Here is a 16,778-nt window from a genome sequence, read left to right as displayed (position 1 = left end):
AACGTTTTTGAACTCTGTTGTTGAATTGTCCCAGCAACTATCATACACCAGATAGAATTTGAACTTTAAGAGAAAATAACTGATTTTGTTTTTGGAAGATAATTATGGCAGCAGTGGGATTTGAACCCACGCCTCCGAAGAGACTGGAGCCTAAATCCAGCGCCTTAGACCGCTCGGCCATGCTACCACACTTAAAGGTAACTCATAGTTTCTCACAGTCTGGAATCTAGAACTAGAATTACAGAAAATGTTGTTGTTGTATTAAAGAAATACGTAAAAATATGTTTTATGTTAAGCATTTTAGATGCTCTTAACATAAGTGAGAAAAGATTTTTTTTAAAAAGAATATTGGTTGCCATGCAATCTAGATGAGAAATGGTTAATTTTTAATTAATTTGCATTTTAGTCGAGTTTACCACTTTGAAACCAATCACTGACATTTTCTTTGGAAAATTTATATGGCAGCTTTGGGAAGTTAGCAAAGAAATAAATTAGCTGTTATAACAATGTGATGATGAACACTTACTTTTTAATTGAATTGCATTCTTGTGGATAGAACAATGAAAACATCAACCTCTAACAATATATATATCAATAATAAATGTGGCAGCAGTGGGATTTGAACCCACGCCTCCGAAGAGACTGGAGCCTTAATCCAGCGCCTTAGACCGCTCGGCCATGCTACCTCATGGGTGCAGTGCGTGATACTGGGGCTTGGGTTTCTGGTGGTCATTGCAATATTAGGGACATCTCAATGCTCACAATACTGACACTTGCTAGGCAAGCCTTCTAACTTTCAACATCGAGCTCCTAACTCTAACACTGAACATACCTGCAGCCTATCCTTAATTCTTTTCCTTCCAATGCCTAACCCCAAAACCTCTTAGTATCTTACCATGACCCTTCCTATCTGCATCATAACCTTAAACATACTCCTATAGTTTCAAACTCTTAACCTCCCTTCTTAGTGCCTAACCATTACCCCACCCCCTGCCATTGAACCATAACATCCCCTACACATAGGACAGAGTTCCAAAATCAGTCATTTTACAAGTGTTTGGGATTCTGCTATCAGTTTCCTGACTTGCAGCTTCCCGAATGCCAGGATGCCCAATGCATCCAATTGTAATCACTTCAAGTTAATTTTTATGTCTCTACAGTCTTTAGAAATATTTTTGAAAAGTATCTAGTAAATATGATAAACGTTTTTGAACTCTGTTGTTGAATTGTCCCAGCAACTATCATACACCAGATAGAATTTGAACTTTAAGAGAAAATAACTGATTTTGTTTTTGGAAGATAATTATGGCAGCAGTGGGATTTGAACCCACGCCTCCGAAAAGACTGGAGCCTAAATCCAGCGCCTTAGACCGCTCGGCCATGCTACCACACTTAAAGGTAACTCATAGTTTCTCACAGTCTGGAATCTAGAACTAGAATTACAGAAAATGTTGTTGTTGTATTAAAGAAATACGTCAAAATATGTTTTATGTTAAGCATTTTAGATGCTCTTAACATAAGTGAGAAAAGATTTTTTTTAAAAAGAATATTGGTTGCCATGCAATCTAGATGAGAAATGGTTAATTTTTAATTAATTTGCATTTTAGTCGAGTTTACCACTTTGAAACCAATCACTGACATTTTCTTTGGAAAATTTATATGGCAGCTTTGGGAAGTTAGCAAAGAAAGAAATTAGCTGTTATAACAATGTGATGATGAACACTTACTTTTTAATTGAATTGCATTCTTGTGGATAGAACAATGAAAACATCAACCTCTAACAATATATATATCAATAATAAATGTGGCAGCAGTGGGATTTGAACCCACGCCTCCGAAGAGACTGGAGCCTTAATCCAGCGCCTTAGACCGCTCGGCCATGCTACCTCATGGGTGCAATGTTCATGTGGCTCAAAAATCTATCAAATGATTATTTAAATGTGTTTTGTTCACTTTATATGAAGTAATAAAACATATTGAGATTTATTAGAGCATTCACATATGGTTAGGGTTAGGTACGTGATACTGGGGCTTGTGTTTCTGGTGGTCATTGCAATATTAGGGACATCTCAATGCTCACAATTCAGACACTTGCTAGGTAAGCCTTCTAACTTTCAACATCGAGCCCCTAACTTTAACACTGAACATACCTGCAGCCTATCCTTAATTCTTTTTCTTCCATGCCTAACCCCAAAACCTCTTAGTATCTTACCATGACCCTTCCTATCTGCATCATAACCTTAAACATACTACTATAGTTCCAAACTCTTAACCTCCCTTCTTAGTGCCTAACCATTACCCCACCACCTTAGTGCCTAACCATTACCCCACCATAACATCCCCTACATATAGGACAGAGTTCCAAAATCAGTCGTTTTACAAGTGTTTGGGATTCTGCTATCAGTTTCCTGACTTGCAGCTTCCCGAATGCCAGGATGCCCAATGCATCCAATTGTAATCACTTCAAGTTAATTTTTATGTCTCTACAGTCTTTAGAAATATTTTTGAAAAGTATCTAGTAAATATGATAAACGTTTTTGAACTCTGTTGTTGAATTGTCCCAGCAACTATCATACACCAGATAGAATTTGAACTTTAAGAGAAAATAACTGATTTTGTTTTTGGAAGATAATTATGGCAGCAGTGGGATTTGAACCCACGCCTCCGAAGAGACTGGAGCCTAAATCCAGCGCCTTAGACCGCTCGGCCATGCTACCACACTTAAAGGTAACTCATAGTTTCTCACAGTCTTGAATCTAGAACTAGAATTACAGAAAATGTTGTTGTTGTATTAAAGAAATACGTAAAAATATGTTTTATGTTAAGCATTTTAGATGCTCTTAACATAAGTGAGAAAAGATTTTTTTTAAAAAGAATATTGGTTGCCATGCAATCTAGATGAGAAATGGTTAATTTTTAATTAATTTGCATTTTAGTCGAGTTTACCACTTTGAAACCAATCACTGACATTTTCTCTGGAAAATTTATATGGCAGCTTTGGGAAGTTAGCAAAGAAAGAAATTAGCTGTTATAACAATGTGATGATGAACACTTACTTTTTAATTGAATTGCATTCTTGTGGATAGAACAATGAAAACATCAACCTCTAACAATATATATATCAATAATAAATGTGGCAGCAGTGGGATTTGAACCCACGCCTCCGAAGAGACTGGAGCCTTAATCCAGCGCCTTAGACCGCTCGGCCATGCTACCTCATGGGTGCAGTGTTCATGTGGCTCAAAAATCTATCAAATGATTATTTAAATGTGTTTTGTTCACTTTATATGAAGTAACAAAACATATTGAGATTTATTAGAGCATTCACATATGGTTAGGGTTAGGTACGTGATACTGGGGCTTGGGTTTCTGGTGGTCATTGCAATATTAGGGACATCTCAATGCTCACAATACTGACACTTGCTAGGCAAGCCTTCTAACTTTCAACATCGAGCTCCTAACTCTAACACTGAACATACCTGCAGCCTATCCTTAATTCTTTTCCTTCCAATGCCTAACCCCAAAACCTCTTAGTATCTTACCATGACCCTTCCTATCTGCATCATAACCTTAAACATACTCCTATAGTTTCAAACTCTTAACCTCCCTTCTTAGTGCCTAACCATTACCCCACCCCCTGCCATTGAACCATAACATCCCCTACACATAGGACAGAGTTCCAAAATCAGTCATTTTACAAGTGTTTGGGATTCTGCTATCAGTTTCCTGACTTGCAGCTTCCCGAATGCCAGGATGCCCAATGCATCCAATTGTAATCACTTCAAGTTAATTTTTATGTCTCTACAGTCTTTAGAAATATTTTTGAAAAGTATCTAGTAAATATGATAAACGTTTTTGAACTCTGTTGTTGAATTGTCCCAGCAACTATCATACACCAGATAGAATTTGAACTTTAAGAGAAAATAACTGATTTTGTTTTTGGAAGATAATTATGGCAGCAGTGGGATTTGAACCCACGCCTCCGAAAAGACTGGAGCCTAAATCCAGCGCCTTAGACCGCTCGGCCATGCTACCACACTTAAAGGTAACTCATAGTTTCTCACAGTCTGGAATCTAGAACTAGAATTACAGAAAATGTTGTTGTTGTATTAAAGAAATACGTAAAAATATGTTTTATGTTAAGCATTTTAGATGCTCTTAACATAAGTGAGAAAAGATTTTTTTTAAAAAGAATATTGGTTGCCATGCAATCTAGATGAGAAATGGTTAATTTTTAATTAATTTGCATTTTAGTCGAGTTTACCACTTTGAAACCAATCACTGACATTTTCTTTGGAAAATTTATATGGCAGCTTTGGGAAGTTAGCAAAGAAAGAAATTAGCTGTTATAACAATGTGATGATGAACACTTACTTTTTAATTGAATTGCATTCTTGTGGATAGAACAATGAAAACATAAACCTCTAACAATATATATATCAATAATAAATGTGGCAGCAGTGGGATTTGAACCCACGCCTCCGAAGAGACTGGAGCCTTAATCCAGCGCCTTAGACCGCTCGGCCATGCTACCTCATGGGTGCAGTGTTCATGTGGCTCAAAAATCTATCAAATGATTATTTAAATGTGTTTTGTTCACTTTATATGAAGTAACAAAACATATTGAGATTTATTAGAGCATTCACATATGGTTAGAGTTAGGTACGTGATACTGGGGCTTGGGTTTCTGGTGGTCATTGCAATATTAGGGACATCTCAATGCTCACAATACTGACACTTGCTAGGCAAGCCTTCTAACTTTCAACATCGAGCTCCTAACTCTAACACTGAACATACCTGCAGCCTATCCTTAATTCTTTTCCTTCCTTAAATATGTTTTATGTTAAGCATTTTAGATGCTCTTAACATAAGTGAGAAAAGATTTTTTTTAAAAAGAATATTGGTTGCCATGCAATCTAGATGAGAAATGGTTAATTTTTAATTAATTTGCATTTTAGTCGAGTTTACCACTTTGAAACCAATCACTGACATTTTCTTTGGAAAATTTATATGGCAGCTTTGGGAAGTTAGCAAAGAAAGAAATTAGCTGTTATAACAATGTGATGATGAACACTTACTTTTTAATTGAATTGCATTCTTGTGGATAGAACAATGAAAACATCAACCTCTAACAATATATATATCAATAATAAATGTGGCAGCAGTGGGATTTGAACCCACGCCTCCGAAGAGACTGGAGCCTTAATCCAGCGCCTTAGACCGCTCGGCCATGCTACCTCATGGGTGCAATGTTCATGTGGCTCAAAAATCTATCAAATGATTATTTAAATGTGTTTTGTTCACTTTATATGAAGTAACAAAACATATTGAGATTTATTAGAGCATTCACATATGGTTAGGGTTAGGTACGTGATACTGGGGCTTGTGTTTCTGGTGGTCATTGCAATATTAGGGACATCTCAATGCTCACAATTCAGACACTTGCTAGGTAAGCCTTCTAACTTTCAACATCGAGCCCCTAACTTTAACACTGAACATACCTGCAGCCTATCCTTAATTCTTTTTCTTCCATGCCTAACCCCAAAACCTCTTAGTATCTTACCATGACCCTTCCTATCTGCATCATAACCTTAAACATACTACTATAGTTCCAAACTCTTAACCTCCCTTCTTAGTGCCTAACCATTACCCCACCACCTTAGTGCCTAACCATTACCCCACCATAACATCCCCTACATATAGGACAGAGTTCCAAAATCAGTCGTTTTACAAGTGTTTGGGATTCTGCTATCAGTTTCCTGACTTGCAGCTTCCCGAATGCCAGGATGCCCAATGCATCCAATTGTAATCACTTCAAGTTAATTTTTATGTCTCTACAGTCTTTAGAAATATTTTTGAAAAGTATCTAGTAAATATGATAAACGTTTTTGAACTCTGTTGTTGAATTGTCCCAGCAACTATCATACACCAGATAGAATTTGAACTTTAAGAGAAAATAACTGATTTTGTTTTTGGAAGATAATTATGGCAGCAGTGGGATTTGAACCCACGCCTCCGAAGAGACTGGAGCCTAAATCCAGCGCCTTAGACCGTTTGGCCATGCTACCACACTTAAAGGTAACTCATAGTTTCTCACAGTCTGGAATCTAGAACTAGAATTACAGAAAATGTTGTTGTTGTATTAAAGAAATACGTAAAAATATGTTTTATGTTAAGCATTTTAGATGCTCTTAACATAAGTGAGAAAAGATTTTTTTTAAAAAGAATATTGGTTGCCATGCAATCTAGATGAGAAATGGTTAATTTTTAATTAATTTGCATTTTAGTCGAGTTTACCACTTTGAAACCAATCACTGACATTTTCTTTGGAAAATTTATATGGCAGCTTTGGGAAGTTAGCAAAGAAAGAAATTAGCTGTTATAACAATGTGATGATGAACACTTACTTTTTAATTGAATTGCATTCTTGTGGATAGAACAATGAAAACATCAACCTCTAACAATATATATATCAATAATAAATGTGGCAGCAGTGGGATTTGAACCCACGCCTCCGAAGAGACTGGAGCCTTAATCCAGCGCCTTAGACCGCTCGGCCATGCTACCTCATGGGTGCAGTGTTCATGTGGCTCAAAAATCTATCAAATGATTATTTAAATGTGTTTTGTTCACTTTATATGAAGTAACAAAACATATTGAGATTTATTAGAGCATTCACATATGGTTAGGGTTAGGTACGTGATACTGGGGCTTGGGTTTCTGGTGGTCATTGCAATATTAGGGACATCTCAATGCTCACAATACTGACACTTGCTAGGCAAGCCTTCTAACTTTCAACATCGAGCTCCTAACTCTAACACTGAACATACCTGCAGCCTATCCTTAATTCTTTTCCTTCCAATGCCTAACCCCAAAACCTCTTAGTATCTTACCATGACCCTTCCTATCTGCATCATAACCTTAAACATACTCCTATAGTTTCAAACTCTTAACCTCCCTTCTTAGTGCCTAACCATTACCCCACCCCCTGCCATTGAACCATAACATCCCCTACACATAGGACAGAGTTCCAAAATCAGTCATTTACAAGTGTTTGGGATTCTGCTATCAGTTTCCTGACTTGCAGCTTCCCGAATGCCAGGATGCCCAATGCATCCAATTGTTATCACTTCAAGTTAATTTGTATGTCTCTACAGTCTTTAGAAATATTTTTGAAAAGTATCTAGTAAATATGATAAACGTTTTTGAACTCTGTTGTTGAATTGTCCCAGCAACTATCATACACCAGATAGAATTTGAACTTTAAGAGAAAATAACTGATTTTGTTTTTGGAAGATAATTATGGCAGCAGTGGGATTTGAACCCACGCCTCCGAAAAGACTGGAGCCTAAATCCAGCGCCTTAGACCGCTCGGCCATGCTACCACACTTAAAGGTAACTCATAGTTTCTCACAGTCTGGAATCTAGAACTAGAATTACAGAAAATGTTGTTGTTGTATTAAAGAAATACGTAAAAATATGTTTTATGTTAAGCATTTTAGATGCTCTTAACATAAGTGAGAAAAGATTTTTTTTAAAAAGAATATTGGTTGCCATGCAATCTAGATGAGAAATGGTTAATTTTTAATTAATTTGCATTTTAGTCGAGTTTACCACTTTGAAACCAATCACTGACATTTTCTTTGGAAAATTTATATGGCAGCTTTGGGAAGTTAGCAAAGAAAGAAATTAGCTGTTATAACAATGTGATGATGAACACTTACTTTTTAATTGAATTGCATTCTTGTGGATAGAACAATGAAAACATAAACCTCTAACAATATATATATCAATAATAAATGTGGCAGCAGTGGGATTTGAACCCACGCCTCCGAAGAGACTGGAGCCTTAATCCAGCGCCTTAGACCGCTCGGCCATGCTACCTCATGGGTGCAGTGTTCATGTGGCTCAAAAATCTATCAAATGATTATTTAAATGTGTTTTGTTCACTTTATATGAAGTAACAAAACATATTGAGATTTATTAGAGCATTCACATATGGTTAGGGTTAGGTACGTGATACTGGGGCTTGGGTTTCTGGTGGTCATTGCAATATTAGGGACATCTCAATGCTCACAATACTGACACTTGCTAGGCAAGCCTTCTAACTTTTAACATCGAGCTCCTAACTCTAACACTGAACATACCTGCAGCCTATCCTTAATTCTTTTCCTTCCTTAAATATGTTTTATGTTAAGCATTTTAGATGCTCTTAACATAAGTGAGAAAAGATTTTTTTTAAAAAGAATATTGGTTGCCATGCAATCTAGATGAGAAATGGTTAATTTTTAATTAATTTGCATTTTAGTCGAGTTTACCACTTTGAAACCAATCACTGACATTTTCTTTGGAAAATTTATATGGCAGCTTTGGGAAGTTAGCAAAGAAAGAAATTAGCTGTTATAACAATGTGATGATGAACACTTACTTTTTAATTGAATTGCATTCTTGTGGATAGAACAATGAAAACATCAACCTCTAACAATATATATATCAATAATAAATGTGGCAGCAGTGGGATTTGAACCCACGCCTCCGAAGAGACTGGAGCCTTAATCCAGCGCCTTAGACCGCTCGGCCATGCTACCTCATGGGTGCAATGTTCATGTGGCTCAAAAATCTATCAAATGATTATTTAAATGTGTTTTGTTCACTTTATATGAAGTAACAAAACATATTGAGATTTATTAGAGCATTCACATATGGTTAGGGTTAGGTACGTGATACTGGGGCTTGTGTTTCTGGTGGTCATTGCAATATTAGGGACATCTCAATGCTCACAATTCAGACACTTGCTAGGTAAGCCTTCTAACTTTCAACATCGAGCCCCTAACTTTAACACTGAACATACCTGCAGCCTATCCTTAATTCTTTTTCTTCCATGCCTAACCCCAAAACCTCTTAGTATCTTACCATGACCCTTCCTATCTGCATCATAACCTTAAACATACTACTATAGTTCCAAACTCTTAACCTCCCTTCTTAGTGCCTAACCATTACCCCACCACCTTAGTGCCTAACCATTACCCCACCATAACATCCCCTACATATAGGACAGAGTTTCAAAATCAGTCGTTTTACAAGTGTTTGGGATTCTGCTATCAGTTTCCTGACTTGCAGCTTCCCGAATGCCAGGATGCCCAATGCATCCAATTGTAATCACTTCAAGTTAATTTTTATGTCTCTACAGTCTTTAGAAATATTTTTGAAAAGTATCTAGTAAATATGATAAACGTTTTTGAACTCTGTTGTTGAATTGTCCCAGCAACTATCATACACCAGATAGAATTTGAACTTTAAGAGAAAATAACTGATTTTGTTTTTGGAAGATAATTATGGCAGCAGTGGGATTTGAACCCACGCCTCCGAAGAGACTGGAGCCTAAATCCAGCGCCTTAGACCGTTTGGCCATGCTACCACACTTAAAGGTAACTCATAGTTTCTCACAGTCTGGAATCTAGAACTAGAATTACAGAAAATGTTGTTGTTGTATTAAAGAAATACGTAAAAATATGTTTTATGTTAAGCATTTTAGATGCTCTTAACATAAGTGAGAAAAGATTTTTTTTAAAAAGAATATTGGTTGCCATGCAATCTAGATGAGAAATGGTTAATTTTTAATTAATTTGCATTTTAGTCGAGTTTACCACTTTGAAACCAATCACTGACATTTTCTTTGGAAAATTTATATGGCAGCTTTGGGAAGTTAGCAAAGAAAGAAATTAGCTGTTATAACAATGTGATGATGAACACTTACTTTTTAATTGAATTGCATTCTTGTGGATAGAACAATGAAAACATCAACCTCTAACAATATATATATCAATAATAAATGTGGCAGCAGTGGGATTTGAACCCACGCCTCCGAAGAGACTGGAGCCTTAATCCAGCGCCTTAGACCGCTCGGCCATGCTACCTCATGGGTGCAGTGTTCATGTGGCTCAAAAATCTATCAAATGATTATTTAAATGTGTTTTGTTCACTTTATATGAAGTAACAAAACATATTGAGATTTATTAGAGCATTCACATATGGTTAGGGTTAGGTACGTGATACTGGGGCTTGGGTTTCTGGTGGTCATTGCAATATTAGGGACATCTCAATGCTCACAATACTGACACTTGCTAGGCAAGCCTTCTAACTTTCAACATCGAGCTCCTAACTCTAACACTGAACATACCTGCAGCCTATCCTTAATTCTTTTCCTTCCAATGCCTAACCCCAAAACCTCTTAGTATCTTACCATGACCCTTCCTATCTGCATCATAACCTTAAACATACTCCTATAGTTTCAAACTCTTAACCTCCCTTCTTAGTGCCTAACCATTACCCCACCCCCTGCCATTGAACCATAACATCCCCTACACATAGGACAGAGTTCCAAAATCAGTCATTTACAAGTGTTTGGGATTCTGCTATCAGTTTCCTGACTTGCAGCTTCCCGAATGCCAGGATGCCCAATGCATCCAATTGTAATCACTTCAAGTTAATTTTTATGTCTCTACAGTCTTTAGAAATATTTTTGAAAAGTATCTAGTAAATATGATAAACGTTTTTGAACTCTGTTGTTGAATTGTCCCAGCAACTATCATACACCAGATAGAATTTGAACTTTAAGAGAAAATAACTGATTTTGTTTTTGGAAGATAATTATGGCAGCAGTGGGATTTGAACCCACGCCTCCGAAAAGACTGGAGCCTAAATCCAGCGCCTTAGACCGCTCGGCCATGCTACCACACTTAAAGGTAACTCATAGTTTCTCACAGTCTGGAATCTAGAACTAGAATTACAGAAAATGTTGTTGTTGTATTAAAGAAATACGTAAAAATATGTTTTATGTTAAGCATTTTAGATGCTCTTAACATAAGTGAGAAAAGATTTTTTTTAAAAAGAATATTGGTTGCCATGCAATCTAGATGAGAAATGGTTAATTTTTAATTAATTTGCATTTTAGTCGAGTTTACCACTTTGAAACCAATCACTGACATTTTCTTTGGAAAATTTATATGGCAGCTTTGGGAAGTTAGCAAAGAAAGAAATTAGCTGTTATAACAATGTGATGATGAACACTTACTTTTTAATTGAATTGCATTCTTGTGGATAGAACAATGAAAACATAAACCTCTAACAATATATATATCAATAATAAATGTGGCAGCAGTGGGATTTGAACCCACGCCTCCGAAGAGACTGGAGCCTTAATCCAGCGCCTTAGACCGCTCGGCCATGCTACCTCATGGGTGCAGTGTTCATGTGGCTCAAAAATCTATCAAATGATTATTTAAATGTGTTTTGTTCACTTTATATGAAGTAACAAAACATATTGAGATTTATTAGAGCATTCACATATGGTTAGGGTTAGGTACGTGATACTGGGGCTTGGGTTTCTGGTGGTCATTGCAATATTAGGGACATCTCAATGCTCACAATACTGACACTTGCTAGGCAAGCCTTCTAACTTTCAACATCGAGCTCCTAACTCTAACACTGAACATACCTGCAGCCTATCCTTAATTCTTTTCCTTCCTTAAATATGTTTTATGTTAAGCATTTTAGATGCTCTTAACATAAGTGAGAAAAGATTTTTTTTAAAAAGAATATTGGTTGCCATGCAATCTAGATGAGAAATGGTTAATTTTTAATTAATTTGCATTTTAGTCGAGTTTACCACTTTGAAACCAATCACTGACATTTTCTTTGGAAAATTTATATGGCAGCTTTGGGAAGTTAGCAAAGAAAGAAATTAGCTGTTATAACAATGTGATGATGAACACTTACTTTTTAATTGAATTGCATTCTTGTGGATAGAACAATGAAAACATCAACCTCTAACAATATATATATCAATAATAAATGTGGCAGCAGTGGGATTTGAACCCACGCCTCCGAAGAGACTGGAGCCTTAATCCAGCGCCTTAGACCGCTCGGCCATGCTACCTCATGGGTGCAATGTTCATGTGGCTCAAAAATCTATCAAATGATTATTTAAATGTGTTTTGTTCACTTTATATGAAGTAACAAAACATATTGAGATTTATTAGAGCATTCACATATGGTTAGGGTTAGGTACGTGATACTGGGGCTTGTGTTTCTGGTGGTCATTGCAATATTAGGGACATCTCAATGCTCACAATTCAGACACTTGCTAGGTAAGCCTTCTAACTTTCAACATCGAGCCCCTAACTTTAACACTGAACATACCTGCAGCCTATCCTTAATTCTTTTTCTTCCATGCCTAACCCCAAAACCTCTTAGTATCTTACCATGACCCTTCCTATCTGCATCATAACCTTAAACATACTACTATAGTTCCAAACTCTTAACCTCCCTTCTTAGTGCCTAACCATTACCCCACCACCTTAGTGCCTAACCATTACCCCACCATAACATCCCCTACATATAGGACAGAGTTCCAAAATCAGTCGTTTTACAAGTGTTTGGGATTCTGCTATCAGTTTCCTGACTTGCAGCTTCCCGAATGCCAGGATGCCCAATGCATCCAATTGTAATCACTTCAAGTTAATTTTTATGTCTCTACAGTCTTTAGAAATATTTTTGAAAAGTATCTAGTAAATATGATAAACGTTTTTGAACTCTGTTGTTGAATTGTCCCAGCAACTATCATACACCAGATAGAATTTGAACTTTAAGAGAAAATAACTGATTTTGTTTTTGGAAGATAATTATGGCAGCAGTGGGATTTGAACCCACGCCTCCGAAGAGACTGGAGCCTAAATCCAGCGCCTTAGACCGTTTGGCCATGCTACCACACTTAAAGGTAACTCATAGTTTCTCACAGTCTGGAATCTAGAACTAGAATTACAGAAAATGTTGTTGTTGTATTAAAGAAATACGTAAAAATATGTTTTATGTTAAGCATTTTAGATGCTCTTAACATAAGTGAGAAAAGATTTTTTTTAAAAAGAATATTGGTTGCCATGCAATCTAGATGAGAAATGGTTAATTTTTAATTAATTTGCATTTTAGTCGAGTTTACCACTTTGAAACCAATCACTGACATTTTCTTTGGAAAATTTATATGGCAGCTTTGGGAAGTTAGCAAAGAAAGAAATTAGCTGTTATAACAATGTGATGATGAACACTTACTTTTTAATTGAATTGCATTCTTGTGGATAGAACAATGAAAACATCAACCTCTAACAATATATATATCAATAATAAATGTGGCAGCAGTGGGATTTGAACCCACGCCTCCGAAGAGACTGGAGCCTTAATCCAGCGCCTTAGACCGCTCGGCCATGCTACCTCATGGGTGCAGTGTTCATGTGGCTCAAAAATCTATCAAATGATTATTTAAATGTGTTTTGTTCACTTTATATGAAGTAACAAAACATATTGAGATTTATTAGAGCATTCACATATGGTTAGGGTTAGGTACGTGATACTGGGGCTTGGGTTTCTGGTGGTCATTGCAATATTAGGGACATCTCAATGCTCACAATACTGACACTTGCTAGGCAAGCCTTCTAACTTTCAACATCGAGCTCCTAACTCTAACACTGAACATACCTGCAGCCTATCCTTAATTCTTTTCCTTCCAATGCCTAACCCCAAAACCTCTTAGTATCTTACCATGACCCTTCCTATCTGCATCATAACCTTAAACATACTCCTATAGTTTCAAACTCTTAACCTCCCTTCTTAGTGCCTAACCATTACCCCACCCCCTGCCATTGAACCATAACATCCCCTACACATAGGACAGAGTTCCAAAATCAGTCATTTACAAGTGTTTGGGATTCTGCTATCAGTTTCCTGACTTGCAGCTTCCCGAATGCCAGGATGCCCAATGCATCCAATTGTAATCACTTCAAGTTAATTTTTATGTCTCTACAGTCTTTAGAAATATTTTTGAAAAGTATCTAGTAAATATGATAAACGTTTTTGAACTCTGTTGTTGAATTGTCCCAGCAACTATCATACACCAGATAGAATTTGAACTTTAAGAGAAAATAACTGATTTTGTTTTTGGAAGATAATTATGGCAGCAGTGGGATTTGAACCCACGCCTCCGAAGAGACTGGAGCCTAAATCCAGCTACCACACTTAAAGGTAACTCATAGTTTCTCACAGTCTGGAATCTAGAACTAGAATTACAGAAAATGTTGTTGTTGTATTAAAGAAATACGTAAAAATATGTTTTATGTTAAGCATTTTAGATGCTCTTAACATAAGTGAGAAAAGATTTTTTTTAAAAAGAATATTGGTTGCCATGCAATCTAGATGAGAAATGGTTAATTTTTAATTAATTTGCATTTTAGTCGAGTTTACCACTTTGAAACCAATCACTGACATTTTCTTTGGAACTTCTAACTTTCTAACCTTCGAACCTTCTAACTTTCAACATCGAGCTCCTAACTCTAACACTGAACATACCTGCAGCCTATCCTTAATTCTTTTCCTTCCTTAAATATGTTTTATGTTAAGCATTTTAGATGCTCTTAACATAAGTGAGAAAAGATTTTTTTTAAAAAGAATATTGGTTGCCATGCAATCTAGATGAGAAATGGTTAATTTTTAATTAATTTGCATTTTAGTCGAGTTTACCACTTTGAAACCAATCACTGACATTTTCTTTGGAAAATTTATATGGCAGCTTTGGGAAGTTAGCAAAGAAAGAAATTAGCTGTTATAACAATGTGATGATGAACACTTACTTTTTAATTGAATTGCATTCTTGTGGATAGAACAATGAAAACATCAACCTCTAACAATATATATATCAATAATAAATGTGGCAGCAGTGGGATTTGAACCCACGCCTCCGAAGAGACTGGAGCCTTAATCCAGCGCCTTAGACCGCTCGGCCATGCTACCTCATGGGTGCAATGTTCATGTGGCTCAAAAATCTATCAAATGATTATTTAAATGTGTTTTGTTCACTTTATATGAAGTAACAAAACATATTGAGATTTATTAGAGCATTCACATATGGTTAGGGTTAGGTACGTGATACTGGGGCTTGTGTTTCTGGTGGTCATTGCAATATTAGGGACATCTCAATGCTCACAATTCAGACACTTGCTAGGTAAGCCTTCTAACTTTCAACATCGAGCCCCTAACTTTAACACTGAACATACCTGCAGCCTATCCTTAATTCTTTTTCTTCCATGCCTAACCCCAAAACCTCTTAGTATCTTACCATGACCCTTCCTATCTGCATCATAACCTTAAACATACTACTATAGTTCCAAACTCTTAACCTCCCTTCTTAGTGCCTAACCATTACCCCACCACCTTAGTGCCTAACCATTACCCCACCATAACATCCCCTACATATAGGACAGAGTTCCAAAATCAGTCGTTTTACAAGTGTTTGGGATTCTGCTATCAGTTTCCTGACTTGCAGCTTCCCAAATGCCAGGATGCCCAATGCATCCAATTGTAATCACTTCAAGTTAATTTTTATGTCTCTACAGTCTTTAGAAATATTTTTGAAAAGTATCTAGTAATTATGATAAACGTTTTTGAACTCTGTTGTTGAATTGTCCCAGCAACTATCATACACCAGATAGAATTTGAACTTTAAGAGAAAATAACTGATTTTGTTTTTGGAAGATAATTATGGCAGCAGTGGGATTTGAACCCACGCCTCCGAAGAGACTGGAGCCTAAATCCAGCGCCTTAGACCGCTCGGCCATGCTACCACACTGGGTACTTATGTAGTATCTGGGCTGCCGATTTTTTGATTGTATGCCTTAAGTTAAGGCATACAATCAGATGCGATGCGATGCGATATCGCATCGCATCGCATCGCATCGCATGCGACCATCGGATGCGATGACCCGATTTTTCCATAGGAATCAATGTTAAAATGGACTGAGTCCATTTTAACATGGAATTCAATGGGAAAAAGGGGTCCTTTTCATACCCCTACTATCCAAGTGGGCATGGAGTTGGATATAAACCTGTGGCGAGCGCAGCGAGCCACCGAGCCCGAAGCGTGGCGAACGAAGCGTGGCGAGCGAAGCGAGCCCCGCGAGGGGACGGTATTCTGTGTCCCCTCGCGGGGCTCGCTACGCTCGCCACGCTTCGGGCTCGGTGGCTCGCTACGCTCGCCACAGGTTTATATCCAACTCCATGCCCACTTGGATAGTAGGGGTATGAAAAGGACCCCTTTTTCCCATTGAATTCCATGTTAAAATGGACTCAGTCCATTTTAACATTGATTCCTATGGAAAAATCGGGTCATCGCATCGCATCGCATCCGATGGTCGCATGCGATGCGATGCGATGTACCCGATTTAGAAATCGGCAGCCCAGATACTACATAAGTACCCATACCTGCAGCCTATCCTTAATTCTTTTCCTTCCAATGCCTAACCCCAAAACCTCTTAGTATCTTACCATGACCCTTCCTATCTGCATCATAACCTTAAACATACTCCTATAGTTTCAAACTCTTAACCTCCCTTCTTAGTGCCTAACCATTACCCCACCCCCTGCCATTGAACCATAACATCCCCTACACATAGGACAGAGTTCCAAAATCAGTCGTTTTACAAGTGTTTGGGATTCTGCTATCAGTTTCCTGACTTGCAGCTTCCCGAATGCCAGGATGCCCAATGCATCCAATTGTAATCACTTCAAGTTAATTTTTATGTCTCTACAGTCTTTAGAAATATTTTTGAAAAGTATCTAGTAAATATGATAAACGTTTTTGAACTCTGTTGTTGAATTGTCCCAGCAACTATCATACACCAGATAGAATTTGAACTTTAAGAGAAAATAACTGATTTTGTTTTTGGAAGATAATT

General features: G+C 37.1%; 23 non-coding genes across 23 annotated transcripts; all 23 read right to left on the bottom strand.

Annotated features, from left to right (window-relative positions):
- Positions 1–105: 105 nt before the first annotated feature.
- Positions 106–187, bottom strand: TRNAL-UAG (transfer RNA leucine (anticodon UAG)). Its single transcript has one exon. It is a non-coding gene; the product is annotated as a tRNA-Leu (tRNA).
- Positions 188–604: 417 nt separating this feature from the next.
- TRNAL-AAG (transfer RNA leucine (anticodon AAG)) lies at positions 605–686 on the bottom strand. Its single transcript has one exon. It is a non-coding gene; the product is annotated as a tRNA-Leu (tRNA).
- Positions 687–1,306: 620 nt separating this feature from the next.
- On the bottom strand, positions 1,307–1,388 carry TRNAL-UAG (transfer RNA leucine (anticodon UAG)). The gene has a single exon. It is a non-coding gene; the product is annotated as a tRNA-Leu (tRNA).
- A 417-nt stretch (positions 1,389–1,805) lies between these two features.
- TRNAL-AAG (transfer RNA leucine (anticodon AAG)) lies at positions 1,806–1,887 on the bottom strand. Its single transcript has one exon. It is a non-coding gene; the product is annotated as a tRNA-Leu (tRNA).
- Positions 1,888–2,635: 748 nt separating this feature from the next.
- TRNAL-UAG (transfer RNA leucine (anticodon UAG)) lies at positions 2,636–2,717 on the bottom strand. Its single transcript has one exon. It is a non-coding gene; the product is annotated as a tRNA-Leu (tRNA).
- Positions 2,718–3,134: 417 nt separating this feature from the next.
- On the bottom strand, positions 3,135–3,216 carry TRNAL-AAG (transfer RNA leucine (anticodon AAG)). Its single transcript has one exon. It is a non-coding gene; the product is annotated as a tRNA-Leu (tRNA).
- A 737-nt stretch (positions 3,217–3,953) lies between these two features.
- On the bottom strand, positions 3,954–4,035 carry TRNAL-UAG (transfer RNA leucine (anticodon UAG)). Its single transcript has one exon. It is a non-coding gene; the product is annotated as a tRNA-Leu (tRNA).
- A 417-nt stretch (positions 4,036–4,452) lies between these two features.
- Positions 4,453–4,534, bottom strand: TRNAL-AAG (transfer RNA leucine (anticodon AAG)). The gene has a single exon. It is a non-coding gene; the product is annotated as a tRNA-Leu (tRNA).
- A 622-nt stretch (positions 4,535–5,156) lies between these two features.
- Positions 5,157–5,238, bottom strand: TRNAL-AAG (transfer RNA leucine (anticodon AAG)). Its single transcript has one exon. It is a non-coding gene; the product is annotated as a tRNA-Leu (tRNA).
- Positions 5,239–5,986: 748 nt separating this feature from the next.
- On the bottom strand, positions 5,987–6,068 carry TRNAL-UAG (transfer RNA leucine (anticodon UAG)). The gene has a single exon. It is a non-coding gene; the product is annotated as a tRNA-Leu (tRNA).
- A 417-nt stretch (positions 6,069–6,485) lies between these two features.
- TRNAL-AAG (transfer RNA leucine (anticodon AAG)) lies at positions 6,486–6,567 on the bottom strand. Its single transcript has one exon. It is a non-coding gene; the product is annotated as a tRNA-Leu (tRNA).
- A 736-nt stretch (positions 6,568–7,303) lies between these two features.
- On the bottom strand, positions 7,304–7,385 carry TRNAL-UAG (transfer RNA leucine (anticodon UAG)). The gene has a single exon. It is a non-coding gene; the product is annotated as a tRNA-Leu (tRNA).
- A 417-nt stretch (positions 7,386–7,802) lies between these two features.
- TRNAL-AAG (transfer RNA leucine (anticodon AAG)) lies at positions 7,803–7,884 on the bottom strand. Its single transcript has one exon. It is a non-coding gene; the product is annotated as a tRNA-Leu (tRNA).
- Positions 7,885–8,506: 622 nt separating this feature from the next.
- On the bottom strand, positions 8,507–8,588 carry TRNAL-AAG (transfer RNA leucine (anticodon AAG)). Its single transcript has one exon. It is a non-coding gene; the product is annotated as a tRNA-Leu (tRNA).
- Positions 8,589–9,336: 748 nt separating this feature from the next.
- Positions 9,337–9,418, bottom strand: TRNAL-UAG (transfer RNA leucine (anticodon UAG)). Its single transcript has one exon. It is a non-coding gene; the product is annotated as a tRNA-Leu (tRNA).
- Positions 9,419–9,835: 417 nt separating this feature from the next.
- Positions 9,836–9,917, bottom strand: TRNAL-AAG (transfer RNA leucine (anticodon AAG)). Its single transcript has one exon. It is a non-coding gene; the product is annotated as a tRNA-Leu (tRNA).
- Positions 9,918–10,653: 736 nt separating this feature from the next.
- On the bottom strand, positions 10,654–10,735 carry TRNAL-UAG (transfer RNA leucine (anticodon UAG)). Its single transcript has one exon. It is a non-coding gene; the product is annotated as a tRNA-Leu (tRNA).
- Positions 10,736–11,152: 417 nt separating this feature from the next.
- Positions 11,153–11,234, bottom strand: TRNAL-AAG (transfer RNA leucine (anticodon AAG)). The gene has a single exon. It is a non-coding gene; the product is annotated as a tRNA-Leu (tRNA).
- Positions 11,235–11,856: 622 nt separating this feature from the next.
- On the bottom strand, positions 11,857–11,938 carry TRNAL-AAG (transfer RNA leucine (anticodon AAG)). The gene has a single exon. It is a non-coding gene; the product is annotated as a tRNA-Leu (tRNA).
- A 748-nt stretch (positions 11,939–12,686) lies between these two features.
- TRNAL-UAG (transfer RNA leucine (anticodon UAG)) lies at positions 12,687–12,768 on the bottom strand. The gene has a single exon. It is a non-coding gene; the product is annotated as a tRNA-Leu (tRNA).
- Positions 12,769–13,185: 417 nt separating this feature from the next.
- TRNAL-AAG (transfer RNA leucine (anticodon AAG)) lies at positions 13,186–13,267 on the bottom strand. The gene has a single exon. It is a non-coding gene; the product is annotated as a tRNA-Leu (tRNA).
- A 1,489-nt stretch (positions 13,268–14,756) lies between these two features.
- Positions 14,757–14,838, bottom strand: TRNAL-AAG (transfer RNA leucine (anticodon AAG)). Its single transcript has one exon. It is a non-coding gene; the product is annotated as a tRNA-Leu (tRNA).
- Positions 14,839–15,586: 748 nt separating this feature from the next.
- On the bottom strand, positions 15,587–15,668 carry TRNAL-UAG (transfer RNA leucine (anticodon UAG)). The gene has a single exon. It is a non-coding gene; the product is annotated as a tRNA-Leu (tRNA).
- Positions 15,669–16,778: the final 1,110 nt, after the last annotated feature.

Source organism: Crinia signifera, chromosome 6 (assembly GCF_055691185.1).
Source record: "Crinia signifera chromosome 6, ASM5569118v1, whole genome shotgun sequence".
Classification (NCBI taxonomy): domain Eukaryota; kingdom Metazoa; phylum Chordata; class Amphibia; order Anura; family Myobatrachidae; genus Crinia; species Crinia signifera.
This window is presented reverse-complemented; position numbering and strand designations above follow the sequence as displayed.